This window comes from Xyrauchen texanus, chromosome 43 (assembly GCF_025860055.1).
Source record: "Xyrauchen texanus isolate HMW12.3.18 chromosome 43, RBS_HiC_50CHRs, whole genome shotgun sequence".
Lineage (NCBI taxonomy): Eukaryota > Metazoa > Chordata > Actinopteri > Cypriniformes > Catostomidae > Xyrauchen > Xyrauchen texanus.
In genome coordinates, this window is record NC_068318.1 from 1,297,722 (window position 1) to 1,320,089 (window position 22,368).

The 22,368-nt window shown below is 43.8% G+C and overlaps 1 pseudogene; it reads left to right on the forward strand.

The window, feature by feature from the left end:
• The window catches only part of LOC127635490 (serine palmitoyltransferase 1-like), a 41,330-nt pseudogene that overhangs the window by 8,748 nt on the left and 10,214 nt on the right, over window positions 1-22,368 (forward strand).

The window sequence follows — 22,368 nt, forward strand, 5'->3', positions numbered from 1 at the left end:
AAGTTATGTCCTATATTCTTGGGTATTCCAGGAGAAAGAGGAGTTAATTGAGGAGTGGCAACCCAAGCTGCTTGTTCCCCCAGTGTCTAAAGACCACCCGTCCCTTAATTATGATGTAGTTACAGAGTAAGTCTGTATGGATAAACATTCCTAATGGGCTTCTTCCTGTAAACAGTCAGTTATTGAAACTGTAATAAATTCTGAGTGAACCTCCTGGATGAAACAATTCAAATCAATGCCTGATCATCAGAACTCACCCATGTCACCCATATGGGAAAATAATTGGTGTGTTCTGAGTGTGTTTCTACTGACTAATGACCATGTTTTTCTTTACCAGCCCACCAAGCCACAAAATCATCATAAATGGGAAAGAGTGCATTAACTTTGCCTTATTTAACTTCTTGGGTCTACTCGACAGTGAGCGTGTAAAGGTTTGTAGCAGTATGAGCATAGACGTTGGTCTAAGTGCTTTCCCATTCTTCCCATTTGAATCATAGCCATTCCTGATTGTAATGTGCTGTTTGCACATTAATGCTAAATGCATCTTAATGTCGCCATGAAATGGAGGTTGCAACATATTGTGATGTATTTCCGAGTGAAATGGCTTATCGAACAAGAAAAACTTGGGTTTGCAAGTTATTGTTTTTGATTAAAGATTAAGAGGACAAACAATTAAAGAAAGATAATAATGTGAACGGATAAATCGTTTATAATAACAGCAAAATCCAATGAGTAAATAAGATTTGTCCATTTGGATTTTATGCCAAATTTAATGAACAAATATATCAGTTGTGGTGGATTTGACAATGGATATGTTATTTTAATGACAGGTACTGTATTTTAATAATGTAATAAGTGCAAATATAGGATGTGGATAAATCATCCTGTTATTATTTGCCTCAGAATAATTTGCTGATTTAGTGCTACACAGAATCAATCTGAAATTAGAATGTAGCATGTCTAGTCTTTGCTGTTAAATGATTTTCCTACACTTTACAAGTTGAAGTCAACATGAAAACAAAACTGACCATAGTTTGTAAATTATTGGTATCATTGTGCACAACTTATCAGTGCATGTTGTTCTAAGTACAATAACCTGCTCTGGTCACATTTTATATTAGATGTACTAACATTAAAATACATACAATACAATGTATTTACTGGTTAACTACATGCTTTCCTGCTAAATTCTCACAAGTTTCACATTGGCTTCTACTAAGGTTTAGGGGTTAGAGTTGGATTGTACTGTAGGGTAAGGGTTGGTATAGGTTTAGGGTAAAGTTAACCATGTTGCAAGGTTAGTACAAAGGTAATTAAAGGCAGGTACTAACCCACATTACATACACAGAAGGCCTTTGGATTAGAATAACCAAATATGAAGTAGCTCTGATGAAATCTCTAGGAGGAGTTTGTTAAAGTACGAGGCCTGGAAATGGCAAAAACTGAACAAAAATTTAAGAGAAAAATCAAAATGGCTGACTTCCTGTTGAGTTTAGGGTATGGGTCCAAGATACTTTTTTGTAGGTATTGGCATGTTTCACATGTGTACCAATTTCCGTATGTGGAGGTGAAACGTAGCGTAAAGTGCACATCTTTGAAAGTTTGTAGATGGCGCTATCGATTTTTTTTTATTTTGCTACACCTAATTCTAAATAAATGTTCGCCACTTCTGATGCGTGTGCAAAGTTTCACGAGTTTTCAAGTATGTTAAGGCCCTCAAAAAATGTGATTCATTTGGGGGGCTAGAACAACAATAGGGTCCTTGCATCATCGGTGTTCGGGCCCTAAATATGCTTACTGTACTAAAACCATGGTCAATTTTGTGTTTATAGTTTTACTACAAATACCATAGTTCAACTATAGTTAAGAAACCATGGTACATTTTCACGAGGAATAAAAGATAAATGTGAGGGAACCCAAAATAATTTTTAGGGAAAATGAAAATATTTCATAAAATGATGAGGCTCAGTAACTCGTCTGGTGTATCCAAGTGCTCTTATTTTTCATCCCCTGTCCTCCAACCTCCACCTTACAAATAGAGACCACTTTTAAATTTTTGATTATGGTGTAAACTCAACAAGAAATGGGTATCACAATCTGATTTCATAATCGCAATCTTACATTTTTGAGTGAAACAGGATATTCATTGAGGAAAAAATGTAGGACAAGAACAATTAGATATTGAAATTTAGCAATTGTTAACTGAACCCTTGGTATTAATAAAGTGGTAAAATATTGAAGCTGAAGTTTCTAATGATGCGTGGGGCCCTATTTTAAGAGCCCTATCGCTAAGCACAGCGCTATGCCATAAGTCATAAGCGCACAGTCAATGGGCATGGCCATGAAGTTTTGCTATTTTTGTGCAAGCGTGAGCCAAGTCTAGTCGCAAGTGTGTTTGGCGAAATCACATAAGCAATGCGCTAATGGGCTGGGTCAAGTGCAATTTAATTCTGAGGTTCTTCTCTGCAGCCTATTATATATATATAGGTCTTCCTGGGGTGCCAAATGTACCTCTGACCTGATAAAATGCCAATGTCAAGTTGGCAGGCAGAATTTGCATGCCCCGCCCCAGGAATACGGGTATAAAGGGAAGCGGGCCAGCGAGTGTCAGTCAGGATTTTGCACTGAGGAGCTGAAAAATAAGGTACGGATGTTTACAGTGGTAGGTCTAGTGCTGTGGCAGGAGAGACACAACTTCTCATTCCTTCCCTCGGGGAACGGAGGTTACAACAGTAACCATGACGTTCCCCTTCTGTCACTCACTCGACGTTGTGTCGAATTAAGTGACACAAGAGGTCCCATATAAAAACGCCACGCACTGACCTTGTTATGTGAACTGCAGAGACAGGTGCAAGCAGGCTACTGCATGCTAGAGGCAACTGTGTCGGCTACACGTATCCCTCCCCAATGCCCCCAAAGAGGTGTCACATACAGACTTTAGGTTCCCCGCCCCCCTGAGGGGGGGAACAGGCGCTACATGACTAGCATGGGAGCAAGCCCGGCAGCCACGCCTTTTCTCTCACTGTGTCTCTCACATAGGACGTGAAGCGGCTGGGGCTATCTTAACGCTATGAAATGCGTCTGGGAAGGCGGTCTTTTCGGTCCTATTGTTTCAGGGGGAAAAGACCCTGCGGAGGCCACATCCTGCCGCTCTGGACTGTACTGCCCAGTCTAGGGGAGGTAGCGTGGCAAATACACAACAAGGGGTTTCGTTCACCGCCGAAAACTGCTGGGCAAAGTCATCAACGAGGTCAAGCTGGGAGACGGGGGCGTTGAGAGAGCGCGCCTTGTCAATGTTGTGCATCTTGACCATGTTCAGCCAGAGGTGACGCTCCTTAACCACCAGTGTGGTCATCGCCGCCCGAGTGCCTGAGCTGTGACCTTCGTGGCTCTGAGAGCGAGGTCGGTTGCAAAGCGCAGTTCCTACAGCACGTCGGGGTCGGAACTACCCAGGTGCAGATCTTTGAGTGTCTTGGCTTGGTGAACTTGCCGGAGAGCCATGGAATGCAGGGTGGAGGCGGCCTGTCCGGTGGTGCTGAAGACTTTCGAGGTCAGTGATGACATCATTTTACAGGCTCTGGAGGTGAGTACCGGGCGGTCCCGCCAGGAGGCGGTGTTCTCGGGACACAAGTGGATCGCAACCGCTCTGTCAACCTGGGGAACCTCTGTGTACCCGTGGGCCACCCCACCATCCAGGGTAGTGAGAGCGGATGAGTGGAGGGGTTGGTTCAGGGCAGTAAAAGAATGCCGGCTGGCCGTGAGGCGAGCCGCACTCATCCTGAGCTCGGACGGAAGCAAGCAAGCATGCCGGGGGGCGGGTGGTTTGTGGGGATTTACCTGGTGAAACTGAGCCCGTCGTCATCCCCAAATCACCTTCATCACCAGCCGGGTCATCCTCAAACTCGTGGGAAGAAGGAACAACACAGGGGGCGGCTGAAGTGAGGTTTGCTGAGAAAGAGGTCATTGTGCTAAAATGTTTTAATACCACCTCTGTTTTCAGCGCAAAGTCTAAATTCAGTTTCTGCATTTGCAGTTTGGAGATTCCATCAACAAAAGGTAATAAAGTTCATGTCCAAACTATAGTGGAACATCAAATTATGCTTCTGACAATCACCATTTTATGAAACAAAAATGTATGATATAAATAGATCATGGTTTATTTTTCAATTATTATTTTTAAGTTTATATTTACAATTGTATTTATGATCTAATTTGTATTGGTATTTTTCCACCTGTGCGATTATTAAGTCACTGCAAAAGGTGCCAGTGAAAGAATTTGGAGGATAAAATGTTTGGATTCGGTATACAATACATTTTTTGACCATTTTGTTATTTTGATTATATGCTCATTTCATTTGAAGTGTAATATGAATTTCGAAATATTTTGGGTGTAATTTGTTCCCCTTCTGTAACTCACTCGACGTTGTGTCGAATGAAGTGACACAAGGGGACTTCCTGGGATGCCAAACGTATCTCTGAACCTGAGAAAAGGCCAATGTCAAGTTGGCAGACAGAATTTGCAAGCCCCGCCCCGGACATATGGGTATAAAAGGAAGAGGGGCAGCAAATGCCAGTCAGAATTTTTCTTCGGAGCCGAACGGTTGTGCTACAGCAAGCTGAGTTCACCACTGTTTAACTCAACTATACTGGTGATAAGCACTGCTGTTGGATCTACGGCACGTTTCCAGCTGGCGTTCTCTCTCTCTCTGCACGCTGTGCAGTTTACGACTCTGGGTGCTTTGACAGCTCTTTCAATGCCTGAAAGAGTGTTTCTTCTCCTAAAAAGAGTTTATTTCCTCTAAAAGAGTTTGAAATCCCACTCATAAAACAGCAATACACAGCAGGCGTGAAACGTCCTTTTCAGGACGCGTCTTTTTAAAGATGTCTTTCCGCCTCTGTGTAGTTCCTGGATGCGGCCGATTTCTCCACTTCTGGCGGTCACAAAAGCTGCCTCGCGTGCCTGGGCTGCGATCACACGCAGGCAGTGTTTTATGAATGGTTCATGTTCTCAGTGTGAGAACATGGCAACATTGCAGTCACGGCTTTCTTTTCTCACGAGAGAAAGCCACTTCAGCCGCCCCCTGCGTAGTTTCTTCTTCCCACGAGTTTGAGGATGACCCGGCTGGTGATGAAGGTGATTTGGGGATGACGACGGGCTCAGTTTCGCCAGGTAAATCCCCACAAACCACCCGCCCCCCGGCATGCTTGCTTGCTTCCGTCCGAGCTCAGGATGAGTGCGGCTTGCCTCACGGCCAGCCGGCATTCTTTTACTGCCCTGAACCAACCCCTCCACTCATCCGCTCTCACTACCCTGGATGGTGGGGTGGCCCACGGGTACACAGAGGTTCCCCAGGTTGACAGAGCGGTTGCGATCCACTTGTGTCCCGAGAACACCGCCTCCTGGCGGGACCGCCCGGTACTCACCTCCAGAGCCTGTAAATTGATGTCATCACTGACCTCGAAAGTCTTCAGCACAACCGGACAGGCCGCCTCCACCCTGCATTCCATGGCTCTCCGGCAAGTTCACCAAGCCAAGGCACTCAAAGATCTGCACCTGGGTAGTTCCGACCCCGACGTGCTGTAGGAACTGCGCTTTGCAACCGACCTCGCTCTCAGAGCCACGAAGGTCACAGCTCAGGCACTCGGGCGGCGATGACCACACTCGTGGTTAAGGAGCGTCACCTCTGGCTGAACATGGTCAAGATGCACAACGTTGACAAGGCGCGCTCTCTCAACGCCCCCGTCTCCCAGCTTGACCTCGTTGATGACTTTGCCCAGCAGTTTTCGGCGGTGAACGAAACCCCTTGTTGTGTATTTGCCACGTTACCTCCCCCTAGACTGGGCAGTACAGTCCAGAGCGGCAGGATGTGGCCTCCGCAGGGTCTTTTCCTCCTGAAACAATAGGACCGGAAAAGACCGCCTTCCCAGACGCATTTCATAGCGTTAAGATAGCCCCAGCCGCTTCACGTCCTATGTGAGAGACACAGTGAGAGAAAAGGCGTGGCTGCCGGGCTTGCTCCCATGCTAGTCATGTAGCGCCTGTTCCCCCCCTCAGGGGGGCGGGGAACCTAAAGTCTGTATGTGACACCTCTTTGGGGGCATTGGGGAGGGATACGTGTAGCCGACACAGTTGCCTCTAGCATGCAGTAGCCTGCTTGCACCTGTCTCTGCAGTTCACATAACAAGGTCAGTTCGTGGCGTTTTTATATGGGACCCCTTGTGTCACTTAATTCGACACAACGTCGAGTGAGTGACAGAAGGGGAACGTCATGGTTACTGTTGTAACCTCCGTTCCCCGAGGGAAGGAATGAGAAGTTGTGTCTCTCCTGCCACAGCACTAGACCTACCACTGTAAACGTCCGTACCTTATTTTTCAGCTCCTCAGTGCAAAATCCTGACTGACACTCGCTGGCCCGCTTCCCTTTATACCCGTATTCCTGGGGCGGGGCATGCAAATTCTGCCTGCCAACTTGACATTGGCATTTTATCAGGTCAGAGGTACATTTGGCACCCCAGGAAGACCTATATATATATAATAGGCTGCAGAGAAGAACCTCAGAATTAAATTGCACTTGACCCAGCCCATTAGCGCATTGCTTATGTGATTTCAGCCAAACACACTTGCGACTAGACTTGGCTCACGCTTGCACAAAAATAGCAAAACTTCATGGCCATGCCCATTGACTGTGCGCTTATGACTTATGGCATAGCGCTGTGCTTAGCGATAGGGCTCTTAAAATAGGGCCCCACGCATCATTAAAAACTTCAGCTTCAATATTTTACCACTTTATTAATACCAAGGGTTCAGTTAACAATTGCTAAATTTCAATATCTAATTGTTCTTGTCCTACATTTTTTCCTCAATGAATATCCTGTTTCACTCAAAAATGTAAGATTGCGATTATGAAATCAGATTGTGATACCCATTTCTTGTTGAGTTTACACCATAATCAAAAATTTAAAAGTGGTCTCTATTTGTAAGGTGGAGGTTGGAGGACAGGGATGAAAAATAAGAGCACTTGGATACACCAGACGAGTTACTGAGCCTCATCATTTTATGAAATATTTTCATTTTCCCTTAAAATTATTTTGGGTTCCCTCACATTTATCTTTTATTCCTCGTGAAAATGTACCATGGTTTCTTAACTATAGTTGAACTATGGTATTTGTAGTAAAACTATAAACACAAAATTGACCATGGTTTTAGTACAGTAAGCATATTTAGGGCCCGAACACCGATGATGCAAGGACCCTATTGTTGTTCTAGGGTCCCTGACCCTATTGCGTGATTGTGTGACTGCAATGTTGCCATGTTCTCACACTGAGAACATGAACCATTCATAAAACACTGCCTGCGTGTGATCGCAGCCCAGGCACGCGAGGCAGCTTTTGTGACCGCCAGAAGTGGAGAAATCGGCCGCATCCAGGAACTACACAGAGGCGGAAAGACATCTTTAAAAAGACGCGTCCTGAAAAGGACGTTTCACGCCTGCTGTGTATTGCTGTTTTATGAGTGGGATTTCAAATTCTTTTAGAGGAAATAAACTCTTTTTAGGAGAAGAAACACTCTTTCAGGCATTGAAAGAGCTGTCAAAGCACCCAGAGTCGTAAACTGCACAGCGTGCAGAGAGAGAGAGAACACCAGCTGGAAATGTGCCGTAGATCCAACAGCAGTGCTTATCACCAGTATAGTTGAGTTAAACAGTGGTGAACTCAGCTTGCTGTAGCACAACCGTTCAGCTCCAAAGAAAAATTCTGACTGGCATTTGCTGCCCCTCTTCCTTTTATACCCGTATGTCCGGGGCGGGGCTTGCAAATTCTGTCTGCCAACTTGACATTGGCCTTTTCTCTGGTCCAGAGATACGTTTGGCATCCCAGGAAGTCCCCTTGTGTCACTTCATTCGACACAACGTCGAGTGAGTTACAGAAGGGGAACAAATTACACCAAAAATATTTCGAAATTCATATTACACTTCAAATGAAATGAGCATATAATCAAAATAACAAAATGGTCAAAAAATGTATTGTATACCGAATCCAAACATTTTATCCTCCAAATTCTTTCACTGGCACCTTTTGCAGTGACTTAATAATCGCACAGGTGGAAAAATACCAATACAAATTAGATCATAAATACAATTGTAAATATAAACTTAAAAATAATAATTGAAAAATAAACCATGATCTATTTATATCATACATTTTTGTTTCATAAAATGGTGATTGTCAGAAGCATAATTTGATGTTCCACTATAGTTTGGACATGAACTTTATTACCTTTTGTTGATGGAATCTCCAAACTGCAAATGCAGAAACTGAATTTAGACTTTGCGCTGAAAACAGAGGTGGTATTAAAACATTTTAGCACAATGACCTCTTTCTCAGCAAAAGCTAATTGCTCTTTGCATCACTTCATTACCCCCATATTTTGAGCACATACACCCACAGATAGCACAAACACTCCCGCCCACCCCTACTCATGCTTTGCTCTGGCATAGAAGTTACACTTAGAATTAGCGCTATCACAAAATGGGATAAGACGTTGGTTTTGCGTGTAGCGCTGTGCTTTGCGCACCCAGGAAAATAGAGCCCATGGTTTGTCAAGATTAAACGAGATTTTCATTGGTAGTGTGCAGTGAATGTAAACAACAACAAACACAGGGCTTTATGCAGTTTTAGTGACTAAACAGGTGAACATTATCCAAATAGCCTGCGTGGCCTTGTTGACAATGGCACAGAAAGGAAAGTTGTTTTAGAGGTGGAGCAAGTTATTTCACCTTGACTAAAGGTTATGTACTCCAGGAACATTTATCAAGAAAGTAAATAGTGATTTCATGTTCTCTTTAAGAGGCTGATTAAACAACATAAATTGGACAGAATAAGGATGTTGACAGTCTTGTATTGAACATACAGTGAAGGAAAAAATATTTGATCCCCTGCTGATATTGTACGTTTGCCCACTGACAAAAAAAATGATCAGTCTATAATTTTAAAGGTAGGTTAATTTGAACAGTGAGAGACAGAATAACAACAAAAAAAAAAAAAAAAATCCAGAAAAACGGATGTCAAAAATTTTATAAATTTAATTGCATTTTAATGAGGGAAATAAGTATTTGACCCCTCTGCAAAACATGACTTAGTACTTGGTGGAAAAACCCTTGTTGGCAATCACAGAGGTCAGACGTTTCTTGTAGTTGGCCACCAGGTTTGCAGACATCTCAGGAGGGATTTTGTCTCACTCCTCTTTGCAGATCTTCTCCAAGTCATTAAGGTTTCGAGGGTGATGTTTGGCAACTCGAACCTTCAGCTCCCTCCACAGATTTTCTATGGGATTAAGGTCTGGAGACTGTCTAGGCCACTCCAGAACCTTAATGTGCTTCTTCTTGAACCACTCCTTTGTTGCCTTGGCTGTGTGTTTTGGGTCATTGTCATGCTGGAATACCAATCCACGACCCATTTTCAATGCCCTGGCTGAGGGAAGGAGGTTCTCACCCAAGATTTGACGGTACATGGGCCCCGTCCATCGTACCTTTGATGCAGTGAAGTTGTCCTGTCCCCTTAGCAGAAAAACACCCCCAAAGCATAATGTTTCCACCTCCATTTTTGACAGTGGGGATGGTGCTCTTGGAGTCATAGGCAGCATTACTCCTCCTCCAAACACGGCACGTTGAGTTGATGCCAAAGAGCTTGATTTTGTTCTCATCTGACCACAACACTTTCACCCAGTTTTCCTCTGAATCATTCAGATGTTCATTGGCAAACTTCAGACGGGCCTGTACATGTGCTTTCTTGAGCAGGGGAACCTTGCAGGCGCTGCAGGATTTCAGTCCTTCACGGCATAGTGTGTTACCAATTGTTTTCTTGGTGACTATGGTCCCAGCTGCCTTGAGATCATTGACAAGATCCTCCTGTGTAGTTCTGGGCTGATTCCTCACCGTTCTCATGATCATTGCAACTCCACGTGGTGAGATCTTGCATGGAGCCCCAGACCGAGGGAGATTGACAGTTCTTTTGTGTTTCTTCCATTTGCGAATAATCGCACCAACTGTTGTCACCTTCTCACCAAGCTGGTTGACGGTGGTCTTGTAGCCCATTCCAGCCTTGTGTAGATCTACAATCTTGTCCCTGACATCCTTGGACAGCTCTTTGGTCTTGGCCATGGTGGAGAGTATGGAATCTGATTGATTGATTGCTTCTGTGAACAGGTGTCTTTTATACAGTTAACAAGCTGAGATTAGGAGCAGTCCCTTTAAGTGTGTGCTCCTAATCTCAGCTCGTTACCTGTATAAGAGACACCTGGGAGCCAGAAATCCCTAATTGAGAGGGGGTCGAATACTTATTTCCCTCATTAAAATTTTTGACATGCGTTTTTCTGGATGATTTTGTTGTTATTCTGTCTCTCACTGTTCAAATGAACCTACCATTACAATTATAGACTGATCATTTGTTTGTCAGTGGGCAAACGTACAATATCAGCAGGGATCAAATACTTTTTCCCACACTGTAAATCTATAACTGCAGATAGTCATGATAATGTTTTTGCGCATGAACTGAAACTATAGTCCTTGATGACGTTTCAACAGAATAATTACTTTGTTTTCAGTTGAAGGCTTTGACATCACTAAAAATATATGGTGTGGGAACTTGTGGACCAAGAGGATTCTACGGGATCTTTGGTAGGTTAATCAAGTATTTTATTATCTCAAGCATTTATCTATGTTATGTCGCTTTGCCTCAGTTTAAAGCATTGAAATGTTTTGCATCTGGAGTTAGAAGCACGTTTGGCAAGGTTCATGAGAAGAGAGGAGGCTATTCTCTATTCGTATGGCTTTGCAACCATGGCCAGTGCTATTCCTGCATACTCCAAGAGAGGAGAAATCATCTTTGTGTAAGTTCATGCTTTGCTCAGACAGCTGTTTCACAGAGGACTTCCTCCTTTTGCTTGAAAAAAATCCAAGGAATAGTTAACCCAAAAGTTAATATGCCTGTCATCATTAGCCTTATCATGGAATACAAAAGCAAATTTTTTCATACATTGAAAGTGGAGAGTGATTCAGATTACAACACTGCAAAAAATAATTTTCTTATTAAGAGTTTGTGTAGTGTTTTTCATTAAAAACATTGAAACATTCTTAAAACAAGATACATTTACTTGAGAAGCAAAATGGCATAAGATTTTGAACAAGAAATATAACAAAATATTGTTATGCTTATTCTTAAAACAAAATAAATAAATAAACTATTTGCCAATGGGAAATGGAATAACTCAAATGCAAAGCAAATGTGTTTTTCTCACCCCATTTGGCAAATATTTTTCCAGTTATAAGCTTAAACCTTACCATATTTTGTTAGATTTCTCTTAATACAAGACTTAGAATCTTATGCCATTCTGCTTCTGAAATAGTTTTCTCTTGTTTTAAGAATGTTTAGATATTTTTACCAGAAAATAAGACGATACTCCATAAGAAATTTATTTTTTTAAAGTGAAGCTTCAAAAAGCACCATAAATGTAGCCCATACAACTGATGCACTGTATTCCAATAATTCCAATGAAGTCACGATAGCTTTGGATCAGGAACAGACCGAAATGTATGTTTTTGTGCACTAATAATCTGATTCACTGCTGAGAATATAATATGCTGTTTGAGTAACATATGGTTGTGTAAATGATGTCAACATTTACATTTTTGGGTGAACTATTCCTTTAAGAGCTTCTTAGTGATGTCCATTATTTGTGGAATTTATTATTTAACTAGATCATCTTAGAAACAATAAAATCCTGATCTGTCTTTTGTTTTCTCAGTGATGAGGCAGCTTGTTTCTCAATTCAGAAAGGCCTGCAGGCTTCATGCAGCTTCATCAAATACTTCAAACACAATGATATGAAGGATCTAGAGCGCCTTCTGGAGCAAGAGATTGAGGATCATAAGGTGAGGAGGGATTTCACCAGTATCAAGGGTGACATGAAGATCGATTTATGAAAGAACATGTCATGGCAATGCATTTTTTGAGTGGAACTGAATATTCAACAGGACATAATGTAGGACTGGTAATGCAATGTATTGTAAAATGTATACTTATTGCCCACAAGTTTTTAAAGCAATACCCTCATTTTTAGCTGTAATTTACTACTGATGTTGATCCTCATAATTTTTGTCTTTTCACAAAAATGAACCTTAAATTTAGCTAATATTTCGCCATGTCAAATTAATTGATTTAAATTTTACTCTGACTAAAATTGTATTTAATTTTAGTTGACAATAAGGTGCAAAATAAAAAATAAAAAACGTGCATGTCAAACTTTAACCAAATATTCAAACATTTTAAAAAGTGTATAGTATAAATGCATCTATATCTACACTGCAAAAAATGATTTTCTAGACAAGTATTTTTGTCTTGTATTCATGTCAAATTATCTAAACTTTCTTAAAACACGATTTATTTACTTGTCAAGCAAAATGGGATAAGATATTAAGTCTTGTTTTAAGATAAATCTGACTAAATTTAGTGAACTTCAGACTCAAAACAAGAAAAACAATCTGCCAATGGGGTAAGCAAAATAAACTTAATTTAAAGAGAAAACAAGTTTATTTTGCTTATCCCATTGGCAGATTTTTTTTACTGGCAGATTATTTTTTTTTTCAGAATCATTTTTTGCAGTGTAATTACTACATTTACATTAACATTTATGCATTTGGCAGAAACTTTTATCCAAAGCGACTTACAGTGCACTTATTACAGGGACAATCCCTCCGGAGCAACCTGCAGTTAAGTGCCTTGCTTAAGGACACAATGTTGATGGCCATGGGGATCGAACCAGCGACTTTCTGATTAACAGTAATGTGCTTTAGCCCACTACGCCACCACCACTCACTATTATTATTAGATGTATCAATGTATGTGTATCAATCATATGATTTATCAACATATACAACATGAGAAAACATCTGGAAAACCTGAGCTCCTCAATAATTATAAGAATATTGAAGTACAATATTAGCAACTTTTTAGTAACCGTGTTGAGAATTATATAGAATATATATATATATATATATATATATATATATATATATATATATATATATATATATGATGCATTTGTGTGGGATAATTAACTTGTTTGTGAAGCAGGGAAATATGCAACTGTTACGATCCCTGGTTGTCTGCCCCGTGTTTTCCGTGTCGCCGTCACCATGATTCCCGTCCTTCATCACTGTGTCATTGTTCGCACCTGATTGTCGTTTGTTATCATCATGTGTCTGTGTACTTAAACCCCGCTGTTCCTCCATTCCCTTGTCGTTCGTTGTTTTGAGGTCCTGACTGTTTTGATGTTCTGACTGTTTTGCCAATGTCCTGATGTTTGCTCTCATGCCTGTCTTGCCGTGTTCATCCTGCCGTGTTTTCCCAGTTCGTGTGCCCTTGAATGTTTTCGTGTTTTAGTTTCTGTTTACCCATCGTGGTTGTTTCCTTTGTTCCTGTCTGTTTATTCTCACCTTTGCTCAATAAACCCGCTTGTAGATCCTCACTCCCCGTCTGCCTCCGCCGTCTTGTCATTACAGAACGAACGACCAATAATGGATCTAGCGGTTCTTAAAGCGAACTGTCGTCTGCTCAGCCTCATGCAGGGGGACCGTCCTGTGGAGGACTACATCCGCGATTTCCTCGAGCTGGCGAGTGTCGCGGACTTCCCGGACTCCTGCTTGGTGGGTTTCTTCCGGGCCAACCTGAACAGTTCGCTCAAGGAGCGGTTGCCACTGGCAACGCGCGGCTGGATGCGCCGTGATTTCATTGAGGAGACTCTGCTGGTCTGCGGCTCGCCGTTCACTGTGGGCTTTGTCGAGGAGGACCCTGCCCCTCCTCCCACAGTGGTGACCCCCCATTCGTCCATGGCTCGTCCCTTCACGCCTGCCCCGCCTGTCAGCGAGCCAACCCCCATGCCTGTCATGGTCAAAGAGCCAGCGCTGCCAGCTTCGTCCGCCCGGAGGAGGAGGAGAAGTAAGGCTTCCGCTCCCCAGTTAACGCCTGCCACGGTCTGCGAGCCAGAGCCAATGCCTGCCACGGTCTGCGAGACAGAGCCAACGCCTGCCACGGTCTGCGAGCCTGAGCCCACGCCGGCCATGGCCAGCGAGCCTGAGCCCATACCAGCCCGGAGGAGGAGGAGGAGAAGAGGAAAGGCTTCTGCTGTCCAGCCTCCGCCTTCCACGGCTCCGTCCCAAGAACCTCCCATGGCTCTGCCCTCTATGTTCAGTGAGCCAGTGCCTGCAGCCCCGACCATCAGTGAGCCAGCGCCTGCTGCCCCGACCGTCAGTGAGCCAGCGCTAGAAGCCTCGACCTGACAGGAAGTCCAGGATCCACTGTTCTGCCACTGTGAGGATAATCGGCTGTCCTTCCTGTCTCCCTGTAGTGCGGTCTTGGGTGTCTCACAGTACTGACATTGCAGTTTATTGCCCTGGCCACATCTGCAGTCCTCATGCCTCCATGCAGTTCACACAGATGAGCAAGGATCCTGGGCATCTTTATTTTGTTGTTTTTCCAGAGTCAGTAGAAAGGTCTCCTTAGTGTCCTTAATTTGTATAACTGACCTTAATTGCCTACCGTCTGTAAGCTGTTAGTGTCTTAAGGACCATTCCACAGTTACATGTTCATTAATTATTTATGGTTCATTGAACAAGCATGGAAAACATCTCCCATATCACAGATATGACACAAAACATTTTTGTTTAATAGCTGAACATTCTGGCTTTGTGAAACATCCGTCAAACAAATTAAATTACATAAATTCATTAAAAAAAATCCAAGATCAAGTAGAGGAAAAGAAGTTATGGAATCTCCTTGTAATTTGCATTTCTAAAACAAATACTGGCACAAATCTAAAAATGCTAATTAGTCTGCAGTTAAAATAGAGTGCTTACAGACCTTAACGAGCTGTTGGACTTGGCTAATTGAAAGGAAACCTGGCCCCAACAAGAGAGATATCAATTGAAGGATTGTACAACTCTTTCAAGAAGGAAATCCAACACCGAGTGTGGCAAAAGAAGTTGGTTGTTCCCAGTCAGCTGTCTAAAATTTGGTGCAAATATAAACAAAATGGGAAGGCTATAAAAGGAAAACATATGTCAGGATAGAGTAAATAAAGCAACATGCCTTGAAAATAGAAAATACACTACAAAACAAATGAAAAACAATTAGGCAGAAAACGTCTAGGTTACGGATGTAACCTCCGTTCCCCGATGGAGGGAACGAGACGTTGTGTCAGAGAAGCGACACTAGGGGTCTCTCTTGAGCGCCGATATTCACCTCTGAACTATGAAAAAAGGCCAATGAGAGTTGGCACCCAGTATTTGCATGTCCCGCCCCCGGACATACGGGTATTTAAGCGGCGCAAATACGGGAGTTCATTCAGGATTTTTTTGAGGAGCCGGAAATGGTCCGGCCACAACAGTGGCTCGGCTCAGCGACGTGGCAGGGGAACTCCTCCATCGGGGAACGGAGTTTACATACGTAACCTAGACGTTCCCCTTCTGTCGCACTCCACGTTGTGTCAGAGAAGCGACACTAGGGGTCCACTTATAAAAGTGCCATGCGCTGAGCCGTGTATGTGAACTGCTGATACAGGAGCAAGCAGGTATTCTTACATGCAGGACGACCAACTGTATCAGGCTGCACGTACCATTCCCCAATGCCCCATTTAAGCCATCAGGATTCCTTATCGTTACCCTGGAGGGGGGAACAAGGTGCTGGCCGCCAACCTGGGAACGGGCCAAGCCTGGCCGGGCCTCTTTTCTCTCTATGTTTCTCGCAAGGTCCGGGGCCCTTACACGCATTGAGGGAAGGGAGTCTTAGCCCTTATTCAGGGCAGAGAAGACCCTGCGGAGGCCACGCCTACCCGAGAGGGGAGGCAAGTTTAAGTGGCAAAACCATCAGAGGCCTGACTTAGGGCCTATGTGGAAAAGTTGGTGCGGTGGTGGATCCAGCCTCATAGAGGGGGGAACATACAGCACGGCAACCGAGGCAGCCGTAACTGCCTAAGGGAAACACAGGAGTCCGCTCGCCAGAGGGGACAGAACCGTGGTGTTACACACAGGGGGAGTCCGAAGGAGGCCTTACCTTTGGAGCACCTATACCAGTACAGGGTAGCTTGCGGTACCCGCAGTGGCTTGGGTCGGCGAGTTCCTCCGCTGAACTGCGACCCACGAGGGCTAGGGAGGAATCAACCAGTGTCCCAAGCCTGGGATCTCCTGGGAATGAAGGCGCACTGTTTCCCCTGGTTAGGGGGAAAGGCGCTAGGTGCAAGCGATTCACCCGGTCAGATTGTGGGCATGCTACCGAGTTCTACGGGCTCTGTACATGAGAAAACACAGGACGATACTGACTCAACTCGGAGATTGTAGAATCTTGCAAAAGTGTTAGGTGTTGCCCAGCCCGCTGCTCTACAAATGTCTGCTAGGGCAGTGCCCCTAGCCAGTGCCCATGAGGACGCAACACTCCTGGTGGAGTGGGCTCAGACCTGCAAGGGGGGGGGCATGGCCTGGGAGTGATAAGCCAGGGAAATGGCGTCGACAACCCAGTGGGCGAGTCTCTGCTTGGAGACAGCGTTCCCTTTCTGCTGTCCCCCAAAGCAGACGAAGAGGTTCTCAGAGCATCTGGTGCTCTGTGTGCAGTCCAGATAAATCCGTAAAGCACGTACTGGACACAGCAGTGAAAGGGCTGGATCTGCCTCCTCCCGGGGCAGCGCTTGCAGGTTCACCACCTGATTCCTGAAGGGTGTGGTAGAAACCTTGGGCACATAGCCCGGTCGCGGTCTTAGGATCACGAAAGTGTCTGCCGGACTGAACTCCAGGCAAGCGTCGCTAACAGAGAACGCATGCAGGTCCCCGACCCTCTTGATGGAAGCGAGCGCGATCAGCAGGTCTTGAGAGAGAGGGCCCTGAGTCCAACTGAGTCAAGCGGCTCGAAGGGGGGTCTCTGGAGTCCCGTAAGGACGACCGAGAGATCCCAGGAGGGGAACAGGTTAGGCCGGGAGGGAGTTATCCTCCGGGCACCTTTTAGGAACCTGACGATTAAGTCGTGCTTACCAAGAGACTTGCCGTCTACCGTGTCGTGGTGGGCCGCGATAGCGGCAACATGCACCTTGAGGGTGGAGGGGGACAGCCTCCTCTCCAGCCTCTCCTGAAGAAACAGGAGCACTGACCTAACTGCACACTTCTGCGGGTCTTCGGCTCGGGAAGAACACCAGTCCGCAAACAGACGCCACTTCAGAGCGTAAAGATGCCTGGTAGAGGGGGCTCTGGCTTGATTGATTGTATCTATGACGATCGATGGTAGGCCGGCTAGATCTTCCGCATCCCGTCCAAGGGCCAGACGTGGAGGTTCCAGAGGTCTGGGTGCGGGTGCCAGAGCATGCCTCGTCCCTGAGAAGGAAGGTCCTTCCTCAGAGGAATTCGCCAGGGAGGGGCTGTCGTGAGGAGCGTGAGGTCCGAGAACCAAGTCCGGGTGGGCCAGTAGGGGGCCACCAGAATGACCTGCTCTTCGTCCTCCCTGACCTTGCATAGCACCTGTGCAAGAAGGCTCACTGGGGGAAATGCGTACTTGCGCAGCCCCGCGGGCCAGCTGAGTGCCAAAGCATCTGCCCCGAGGGGAGCCTCTGTCCGGGCATATCAGAGCGGGCAGTGGGAGGTTTCTTGGGAGGCAAAACAGGTCTACCTGGGCCTTGCCGAACCTGTCCCAAATCAGCTGGACCGACTGGGGGTGGAGCCTCCACTCTCCGCCGGGCGAGCTTTGTCTTGACAGCGCGTCCGCTATCACATTGAGGTTGCCGGGGATGTGAGTGGCGCGTGTGTACTTTTTTTTTCCTCTCTCTCTTTCTCATTCTGTCTCTCCCACTCTCTCTTTCTCTCTTCCCTGTCTACTTCCCTTCTCTCTCTCTGTTTCCCAGGAGGTTGGGAAGGCCAGCCGAAAGGGCAACACCTCCCCTCCAGGATGGGAGGAGTTGAGGGGGGTGTGAAGAGGAGGGGGGTGTGGCCGGGCCGTGATGACGCACACCTGGTGCGGAGTTGACTAATCAGCTGGAGAGAGATAAGGGGGCCAGAGATGCAAGTTTGCACAAAGCTGTGTGTGTCTTTGTTTTGCAGATTGTTATGTTTGAGTTCAGTTTGTTATTAAAGTTTTACTTTGACAGTTCAGCTGGTTCCCACCTCCTCCTTGTCCATCTTAAGAACCATGCAACACACTCCCATTCACATTCATTGACATTTAATCTGCAATCGTTTACTTCTGCTTTCCAAAGCCCGGAATTGCGAAAAGTGTCCATTGGGGGAGAGGTTTGTCAGGATTATCTTAAATACTAATTTAAACTAACACCACATTTATTTATTTTATCATTTATTATTATTATTTAAATGTAATTTATTTCTCATTCAGTAAATTACATTTGTACTATAGGAACACTTCTGGTGCATGTTTCATCTGGCAAAACCTCCAAGCTTCTGAGTGACACCTATTTTTTTTTTAAATAAGAAGCTTTTAATGAATTAACTAGCTGTTCATGGTTAAAATATTTTAAATTAAAACGTAAAAATACTGATCAGTCATGAACTGCGTTCTAACTAGGGAAACTTGCATGACAGCGTGTTCCAGTGAAAGAAGAGACTAAGACGATGAATCCCTGCACCTGAAAAACCCAGCTCGGCTGAAACGGTCATGCAGAAATAGAGACTTGCGAGCCGATAGAGGCTGGGTAAGAGTCTGGCTTTCCAGTACGAGAGAAAGTGTCGTGGAATATCGCGATGAATCTCTCTAAGTTGTAAGAAAACTCTCGGAGTCTTGAGTTCCAGATGCCAAAATTGTAGTTTATTGAACACCAACAAACATGAGACCGGCCAGCTGTCCGTTCTGACTGTCTTAGTCCAAAACCTCCTCTTCTATACAGTTTGTTATCTGGCATTACCTCATTTCTGTGCCCCTTTGTTATTTTTGTAACCAATGGATACTATTTGCCACCATTATCTCACAGAGCCTTTTGATATCTTTTTACTGGTAGAAACTTGGCTTTAGTCTATCTTCAAGGTCCTTAGTCTCATTATTTTGTTACAGCTGGGTGCTCTTTGTGGCCTCTGCAGCATCAACACTTTTAGTAACCTCATATGCTCTCTCCTGGGTCACACAAAGGCCAGGAAACTCATATAAGTATTTTGATATATAAGAAACATACTAGAATATTGAAAAATATACTATATATTCCCACCTCTGAGACTTAAAAAGTCTCACACTCTATTTCCCTCAAACCAGAGTGCAGTCACACAAGCTAGCCTGTCCCATTTCATCATGTAGCCAAAGTAGGCCACTCAGTCCACTATCCAATGCCATTTTTATGGGGCTGCACTCTGCAGAACTTGGGACCAAACCTCTCCATCCACACTTAACTAGGAAGGAGTAAAAGATCCCAGTCCTCTAGCTAGCGCTGTGCCTGGGGTGGGTGACAAAAATCAACTCATTTGTAATAAGCATGTGCATGCAACTTTAAAGCCTTGCGTGATGTAGAGTACAATTGATTATCCATTAAGTAGAAGATATATATATATATATATATATATATATATATATATATATATATATATATATGCTTTAACAAAACACTATTAAAAGTAACATAGTAATATTTATCCTTCGTTGCCAGAGGAACTCACAGACAATTCTGGTAGCCTGGAGCGCTATCTGGTGGTGTGTTGGAGCAGACAGCGGGTTTTTAAACCACCAGTTGAGTCTATTTGCACTGAGGTGCTCATCGCTCCTGTCTTCAAATATAGCTCTTATATGTCTTCTCTTGGCAATAATTTCACATATACATTATATGGAACCATAATCATCAAAAATGCTACTTCTATTTGGTTAGATACAGTGTACTAAAGATATACTTCACCAATAAGTAATAAGTAATTGGTTACATTGATAATAGGGGAATATGTCAAAAATAACAAACAAAACACCCTCTAACTCCTTTCTTGAGATGCTACCTATTTTGTTATGTAAAATGAAAGTACAATAGTCTTGCTGTCTCCCTTACTATCAAAAACATGAGAAAAGTGTTCAAAAATAAAATTCCCCTTACATTGTTATTTTCTTGATTGCTTCTCAGTAAATCTCATCAAGTTCATCCAATCCTGGCCCAATGGTATATTGTCTGGTTGCTACACTTGTTTGCGTTGTCATCATTGATACGGCTACCATTTGCTTAGCCTCCGTTCTAGTCATAATTGATCTCAGAATGGGTATAATACAGCATAACAATAATGCAAATAGGGTCAGTCCCATAACTACTATTATACCTATTTTCATTAGCCCCAACTTCCATGAACCAAAAAGATCATCAAACCATTGCCCAAACCGCTGATCTCTCCCTGCATTAGATTTAACTTCCTTTCTCAGGTCATGCAGTTTCCTCATCGCCTGGGTAAAAGTTCCTTCTGGGGATGTATTATTTGGTATGTATGTATATACAGCAATCTAAATCTAAACCTAATCACATTATTATTAAAAAAAACATTTCATCATCTAAATGCCATATTACTGCACAATTGCCCTTAAATTGTCCTACATTCGTTTTTCCTTTAGTTTTGTTAAAGCATTCATACACCAGTTGACAATTTATTTTATATGATAATGGGCTTTCTTTTTTCACATTATCCACACGTACGTCTAATTTTTTGCATTCATCTCCCCACCCTATCATCTTATAATATTTATCATATTCCGGATGACCCAAGAATGCCAAACATTCTGCTGGGCAGAACACTGTTCTCCCTGTTTTACCACAATTTTTTGGCATAATACTCAGCGCAATGCTTATAATCATACTGATTTGGGACTACTACAAATTTTTTCAATGGAGTGGGCGAGCACATTACACAGTTTGTCATTTTTGCTTGCTTAGCTGTATATCTGGCCCATTTATACCAGTCATTTTGATTTGCATATTGTAATAGTTCCTCTGTTCCTGCTGACTCTATGGGTTCCATATCATTTTCTAAATTTATTTGCTTTTTCAGTCTTTGGGTGATTATTTTGACAGGTGTCTTTTGAGGCCGATTCTTTGGTTTGTTCTGCTTAGCCAAATTGCTTATCCAGATTCTTTGCTTTTCGGGTTCACCTTTGTTTAGTGATCCAGGCGTTCGCTTCTTTCTGATTTCTCGTGCTATGTTATCTAGACTCTGCTCATTCGGGGGAATAATATTGAAGGTCTGAGATGTCAATTGTAGGAAATTCATCATACCATAGTCGTTGTGATGGTCCCTCGCCTGGGGAGTCTGGGCCTTCCTTGACGCCTGTCCGGTAGGCCCTATATAGGAGGCAATACCTGTCCCAAATATGTTAGTAACAGCATCATCAACACTAATACCTCCTTGAGCTTCCATTCTTTCTCCATGTGCCACAACTCTTCCTCGAACAACTGCGCTTGTTGGCCTGCTTCATTTCCTTCAGTTGCTTCTGAATCTGTTTCAGCAGGACGATCACTTTCTTCTTGTCTTTCTCCTTCTTCACCTTCTTGGTCCTGTTCTTCTGTGACATGTCCTTCCATCTCACTTTCTATGCTTTCCTGCTCTACTGCGGCACTTCAATCCCTTTTTCTGCCGCAGCGTGCTCTTCCCCTACTTTCGCTTGTCCTTCTACTTCCTCTTCTCTTTCCTCAGATTCTGTAGCCGGTTCCTGCTGATCTTCTTCTTCCTCGGGTTCTTGTTTTTGTGCTTGCTTCTCTTCTTTGTCTGAATCTTGCCTCGTATTCATCGTTGGGAAGTCCATATTCATAGTTTCTTCAATACAGTCCGTCAAGTGCTCTGTACTTTCTGAATTCACTTTCTGGATTATTTAGTTTCAGGTCAGCTTCATTGGAAAGGCCATCCAAGATCCCCAAGGCTGATTGTAGGGAACCCATTCGGCAGTATGCTTTCTTAGAATTGTTCATCTGGTGATCCTGGTCCTTCTTGGGACGTTTCTCTGGTAGGCCCCATCATTGGGGGCAACACTTGTCCCAAGTATGTCAGTAATAACATCCATATTAATATGTCTTTCTTATTCATTGGTATTGTAGGCCGCAATTGTTTTCCACCTTCTCTCCTTCAGCGGGTCATCCTGTCCTAACTTGCTTCAATGATGGCAACAGCATGACTATTTCATTTTATATGCATAAAGAACACTGTAATCACCTCAAATGGTTACATGTTTTATATTAACTAACAATCATTACTTTCTGCATTCATTTGATTAATATATTAAATGATTTCCCTTATTAGAGTCATTTGTTACACACACATTTGTTGCATCTCATTTCTAGCACTAAATAACACATGGGTCCTCTGCCTCCTCCAGGCAGGA